The following is a 7500-nucleotide window of genomic DNA, read 5'->3' on the forward strand; positions in this document are numbered from 1 at the left end:
TCCTCTTCCCTCCTCTTCCCTCCTCTTCCCTCCTCTCCCCTCCTCTCCCCTCCTCTCCCCTCCTCTCCCCTCCTCTCCCCTCCTCTCCCCTCCTCTCCCCTCCTCTCCCCTCCTCTCCCCTCCTCTCCCCTCCTCTTCCCTCCTCTTCCCTCCTCTTACCTCCTCTTCCCTCCTCTCCCCTCCTCTCCCCTCCTCTCCCCTCCTCTTCCCTCCTCTCCCCTCCTCTCCCCTCCTCTTCCCTCCTCTTCCCTCCTCTTCCCTCCTCTCCCCTCCTCTCCCCTCCTCTTCCCTCCTCTTCCCTCCTCTTCCCTCCTCTTCCCTCCTCTTCCCTTACCTCCTCTCCTCTCCCCTCCTCTCCCCTCCTCTCCCCTCCTCTCCCCTCCTCTTCCCTCCTCTTTCCTTACCTCCTCTTCCCTTACCTCCTCTTCTCTGCTCTGTCGGGTCACGGACGCTGTGTGACGGCAGGTTGGATAATTCATACTTCTCACACCTCTTGGTGAACTTCATTGCAATACGCTGGACTGGCCGGCACGTCTCTCCCTCCTCTCCCCTTACCTCCCCCCCTCCCCCTCCCCCCTCCCCCTCCCCCTCCCCCTCCCCCACCCCCCACCGTAAGGGTTCTGTGCCCCTTGGCTCAGCACACAACTCTGACCCCTAACGCTACTACGTCGCCTCTCGATTCAACAACTTGGCCTGGAAATGTATGTTGTTTATTAATTCTCTCTTGGACTGTCCGGCATTTGCATACGGGACTCGAAGCGTCGTCATACCTACCCTTCGAGGTGAGTTGGCAGGGTATTGGAGCAACTGGGGGGGAGGAGGGAGACGTGGAAGTAGAGGGTAAGTAAGTGTGTGGGGGGGGGAAGGGAGGGAGATGGAAAGACGGCTACAGGGAGGAAGGGAGATGTGGAGAGAAAGGTGGAGGGGTGGAGGGGACGTGTGTGTGTGTGTGTGTGTGTGTGTGTGTGTGTGTGTGTGTGTGTGTGTGTGTGTGTGTGTGTGTGTGTGTGTGTGTGTGTGTGTGTGTGGAAGTGTGTGTGTGTGTGGAAGTGTGTGTGTGTGTGTATGGAAGTGTGTGTGTGTGGAAGTGTATGTGTGTGTGTGTGTGTGTGTGTGTGTGTGTGGAAGTGTGTGTGTGTGGAAGTGTGTGTGGCAGTGTGTGTGTGTGGAAGTGTGTGTGTGTGGAAGTGTGTGTGTGTGTGGAAGTGTGTGTGTGGAAGTGTGTGTGTGTGTGTGTGTGTGTGTGTGTGTGTGTGTGTGTAAGTGTGTGTGTGTGTGTAAGTGTGTACGTGTGTGTAAGTGTGAGTGGCAGAAGGAGAATCGACAGTTGCTGAGGTCCCCAAGGCTGCTCCCGCCAGTTCCGTGTAGGAAGACAACAACCCTGAGGACTTGACGGAGAGTGAGGCGTAGCCAGCCAAGCCGTCGGAGGCGCGACGGGGTGAGAGGGAGGAGCGAGAGTGTATCATGGCGATATGGCAAAGGGCTGAATAAGTTATGGGGGCAAGTGAAACCCGAAGCATACTGGACAGCCGGACACTGCCCCGATGCCGTATCCCGCCTTGCCCTCGATCTCAGAATGTTTAGTTCATCTGCCGCGGCGCTGGGAAGCCCCGAAACGCATGAGGGACTCTCGACGCCAGCCTGTCCGCCCTACGCCTAAGCCTAGCGGTCCAAAATCACGCCCCACCAACCCACGGTGCCCGGACTGAGTCCCGGGTTCTTCCCAGGCCCGGACGATCCCGGGCTGAGCGAAATGGGCCGGATTTGAGCGCTGATCGAGGCTTACTACGCGTCCGGCACGGGTGTCAATCGGTTATTTTTGTTCTGGGAGTCAATACGCGAGACTTGGTTTGATGGCGGCCTATCTACATACCGATTAGGCTTCTCTCGCTCTTTCTCTATCCCCTCCTCCCCCCCTCTCTCTCTCTCTCTCTCACGCACTCTCTGTCTCTCTCACAAGCTCTCAAACATACGCACACACACAGCGCGCGTGGACACACATACACGCATACACACAGACACACATACACACATACTTACACACACACACATACACACACATACACACACACACACACACACACACACACACACACACACACACACACACACACACACACACACGCACACACACACACATACTAACACACGCACACTCACACGCACACGCACTCGCACACGCACACGCGCACACGCGCACACGCACACGCACACGCACACGCACACACACACACACACACACACACACACACACACACACACACACACACACACACACACACACACACACACACACACACACACGCGCGCGCGCACATTTGCTTGCTTGTTGGTGTAGTATTGACTTCCTACGTAGTAAGTCTGTATTTGATCCCCATGTATAATTTGAAAATATCAACTAACATAGCTTTCCATTACTTTCTCCTTTAAGCAAAGGGATGGAGTGTGTGTGTAGTGTCACAGCATTGATCATAGACCGGGCCATGTACGAGGTTTGAGCTCTCATCCGGGAGGGAAGTATCTGTCGATCACGAGCCCAGCAAGTGGTTCAAGATCACGGTGAATCACACACAAACGTATACACGCGTGTACGTACGTACGCGGACATGCATACACGCAAACGTACACATATTAGTTAGCAATCAAAGATCTATAAATGACAGGTGGAAAAAATAATTTAATTGTAATGTGAACCAGAAGGAGAAATTAAGATGTTAAAAAGTAGCATTGAAGAAAATTAAATCAAAGCAGCCATCCCGAGTCCACTGCTGAACAAAGGCCTCCTTCAAAGCATTCCATAATCCACCCAACCACGCCAACGTCTGCCACGTAGTCGTTGAGGAAACACGCATACATGCACGTAAATGTGTACATGTGCGCACATATATACACACAAACTTGTATACATACATATATTCATAATGTATAAATGTACATATACGATTATATAAAAGTATACATATCAATCAACCAATGAAATCAGTCATGGGTATTTATGTAGTAACGTCCAATGAGAGGACAAGGAATATGGAACAGCAAATGAAGAAAAAAATAAAAATAAAAATTAATCTTATGAATATAAAGCCATTTACGAGAGATGTATTCGATAGAGAATACTATAGTATTATAATACGTTAGTAGGAAAAGGTCATATCACATTAAGAAGTAAAAGTGACAACACGAGAATTAACGAAAGCCAAAAACATAGTATAAAAACCACGATCAATATTATTGCGCAATATTCCGTATTGCACAATATTAGTAACCACTGGGCCAACACCATCTGCCAATTGGGTTGTGAGTAATAAGTGGTTCCAGAAATCACCATCTGTCCCAGCTATCACAAACCATCCCTATACCATCAATAATATTGTGCAATACGGGATATTGCGCAATATTACTGAACGTGTAGTGCCCACTGCAGGCGCAATGGAGAACAATTAAAGAATATGATGGGAATCAAGAAGTGTTTAAGTTTAGTAAATATATGCGGAGGCAAGGAAATAAAAATAAAATTCAAATTGCAGTCCACAGTGAGATAATTAGTAGGACATGTTGATTGTCAGATGAAGACAAGTTTAAGTTTAGAGAGGTTTGGATAGGAAAAAATGCAACATAAGAAGGCAATGGAAAAAAAAAAAACGAGTTAATAAAGCTACGACAAAAGCGACAATAAATATTATTGGAGGATGATAAAGAATTGAAGAAATATAGAAAGAGATAAAAAAAAAAAAAAAAAAAAAAAAAAATGGAATGGCTTGTATTAGTGGTGGGTCGATCTAAAAAAATCTATTCCGATACGAGTCACGATACTGTTCTAAACTTCCGACTCCGATACAAGTCCCGATACTGCTCTTAAACTACCGATTCCGATACTAGTCCCGATACTGCTCTTAAACTTCCGATACAAGTTTCGATACTGCTCTTAAACTTCCTATTCCGATACGAGTCCCGATACTGCTCTTAAACTTCCGATTCCGATACGAATCCCGATACTGCTCTTAAACTTCCGATTCCGATACTAGTCCCGATACTGCTCATAAACTTCCGATTACGATACAAGTCCCGATACTGCTCTTAAACTTCCGATTCCGATACGAATCCCGATACTGCTCTTAAACTTCCGACTCCGATACGAGTCCCGATACTGCTCGTAAACTTCCGATTCCGACACGAGTCCGATTACGATACCTGCAACGATTTTAATTCACGATTAATTTTTAGGCCCTGGTTGATGAAACGAGCACTTTATGAACGAAAGTACATTTATTAATTATTCATCGTAATCGGTAGTTCATAGGCACTATCGGAACCTGCATCGGAATCGCTAAAATCTTTTTTGTACATCGCTAGCTTGTACCAGTATGGATTGATTGTTATCCATTATATTAAAAGTCAATAATTGATAATTATTTGAGAGGGAAAGCAGATTCTAACAAGTCCTGCTGAGACTGAAATGAATAAAGATTTGTATGCAATTGGGTTCTGGACAATAAAGTTTATGAAAAGGCAAAAGATAAAAAAAGGGTAAGAGGTGAGGTTATGTTAGACACTAGACACAAGAAAGTGGATGATGTAGAAGGGGAAGGAAGACTTATGTAATGAATATGATAATTAAAAAAAAATAAAAAAGAAAAAAAAAAAAAAGGAATTGAGGGGAATGATAAACAATATTAAAATGTCGTATGCTTCCTCCAAAGACAAGAGTTAGGTTGAATGCCAAGAGGAGTTGGCATATATGGACAATCACTATATCTATATATATATATATATATATATATATATATATATGTATATGTATATAAATATATATATGTATATGTATATAAATATATATATATAATATATATAATATATATATATATATATATATATATATATATATATATATATATGCTGGTACATTGTGACAAGTTGATGAAGGTGGAAAAAAGAATTCAGGGGCCTAGTTCCGAATTTCTGAGTTTATTCCTGACCGGTTTCGCTCTGAAGAAGCATAGAGCGGAACCAGTCAGGAATAAAATCAGGAACTCGGAACTAGACCCGTGACTTCTTTTTCCACCATATATATGTATATATACATATTTATCTATATATATATAAATATATATATATATATATATATATATATATATATATATATATATATATATATAACATTTACATTTATCTATTTATTTGTTTGCTTGTTTATTTTTTGTTTATTTGTTTGTTTATATGTTTATTTTTTCATTTAAATATTTATCCATGTATCTATCTATATTTCTATGTACTTGTTTATCTGTATTTATTAATTTTTATTTATGTTTATTTGTTTGTTCCATTATTTGTCTAATTGTTTATTTGATTATCTATTTGACTATCTATTTGACTTTACCATTTATTTGATAATCTATTTAATGGCTTTTCTAGTTTATCTTTTTATCTATTTGCTTAATTATATAGTCAGTTATCTAGTTATCTAATCATTTAGTTATGTATTTGGTTATCTATTTATTCGTTGATTTATTTAATTATTTAGGTATTTATCTATGTAGGTTATTATTTGTGTACTTTATTTGTGTAGTTATTTATTTGTATAGTTGTTTATTTGTATAGCTGGTTATTTGTATGATTATTTGTATAGCTGGCTATTTGTATAACTGTATTTGTGTAGCTGGTTATTTGTATATCTGGTTATTTGTGTAGCTGGTAGTTTGTATAGCTGGTTATTTGTATAGCTGGTTGTTTGTATAGCTGGTTATTTATATAGCCGGTTATTTGTATAGCTGGTTATTTGTATAGCTGGTTATTTGTATAGCCGGTTATTTGTATAGCTGGTTAGTTGTATAGCTGGTTATTTGTATAGCTGGTTGTTTGTATAGCTGGTTATTTATACAGCCGGTTATTTGTATAGATGGTTATTTGTATAGCTGGTTATTTGTGTAGCTGGTAGTTTGTATAGCTGGTTATTTGTATAGCTGGTTATTTGTATAGCTGGTTATTTATATAGCCGGTTATTTGTATAGCTGGTTATTTGTATAGCTGGTTATTTGTATAGCCGGTTATTTGTATAGCTGGTTAGTTGTATAGCTGGTTATTTGTATAGCTGGTTGTTTGTATAGCTGGTTATTTATACAGCCGGTTATTTGTATAGATGGTTATTTGTATAGCTGGTTATTTGTATAGCCGGTTATTTGTATAGCTGGTTAGTTGTATAGCTGGTTATTTGTATAGCTGGTTGTTTGTATAGCTGGTTGTTTGTATAGCTGGTTATTTGTATAGCTGGTTATTTGTATAGCTGGTTATTTGTATAGCTGGTTGTTTGTATAGCTGGTTATTTATATAGCCGGTTATTTGTATAGCTGGTTATTTGTATAGCTGGTTATTTGTATAGCCGGTTATTTGTATAGCTGGTTAGTTGTATAGCTGGTTATTTGTATAGCTGGTTTGTATAGCTGGTTATTTATACAGCCGGTTATTTGTATAGCTGGTTATTTGTATAGCTGGTTATTTGTATAGCTGGTTATTTATATAGCCATTTATTTGTATAGCTAGTTATTTCTATAGCTAGTTATTTGTATACCTGATTATTTCTATAGCTAGTTATTTGTATACCTGGTTATTTGTATAGCTGGTTATTTGATTATTTGTATGATTATTAATTCATTGATTCATTTATTCGTTTGTTTGATAGTTCATTGCATCTTGTTTGTTTCTTGGTTGTTTATTGCTTGTTTATTGTTTGTTTATTGTGTATTGTTTGTTTATTGTTTATTTCTTTATTTTTCATTATTATTGCTTATTAATTGTTTGTTTATTTGTTTATTGTTTATTTGTTTATTTATTGTTTATTAATTGTTTATTTATATTTTCTTATTTTATTGTTTATTGTTTGTTTATTGTTTTTTATTTTTATTGTTTATTGATTGTTCGCTTATTGTTTATTTATTTGCAGCAGCTTTCTCATGATGATCGAAACACCCTGAAACACATTCTCTCTCTATCTCTCTCTCCCTCTTTTTTTTCACTCGCACGCACGCACGCATGCACGCGCATAGGTTATAATACAGAATGCAGAGGACATGTAAAAGTGTATGAATATGAAATTAGTTAAAATCGAAAACTGAAATATGAAGAATTTTCTAGATATTGTGGAAGAAAACGGTCGTGACAAATTACTTTAGACTCGTTTCACATGTACCGAGTTTTCGTCGTGCGCCGTACACGGCACGACGTCGTGGTCTTAAATAACCATGGGTGTCTATTGACGCTGTTACACGTCACGACCACGCGTGAAAACGTCCATAGACACCTATGGTTATTTGAGAACACGACGTCGTGTCGTGGGTCTCGCACGGCGAAAAGTCGGTACGTGCGAAACGAGCCTCACTGTTTTCACATCTGAAAATGTAGTCGATATAAAGTAATACAAATAAAATTTCAAGATAAAAATGAATAAAATTAAAGAATTAACTACATTGTTGCTGGATTATATGAAAATAACTTTAAATGCTGAAA

The sequence above is a fragment of the Oratosquilla oratoria genome, chromosome 36 (genome assembly GCF_046742065.1).
Source record: "Oratosquilla oratoria isolate Oo_2021 chromosome 36, ASM4674206v1, whole genome shotgun sequence".
In the NCBI taxonomy this organism is placed as follows: Eukaryota; Metazoa; Arthropoda; class Malacostraca; order Stomatopoda; family Squillidae; genus Oratosquilla; species Oratosquilla oratoria.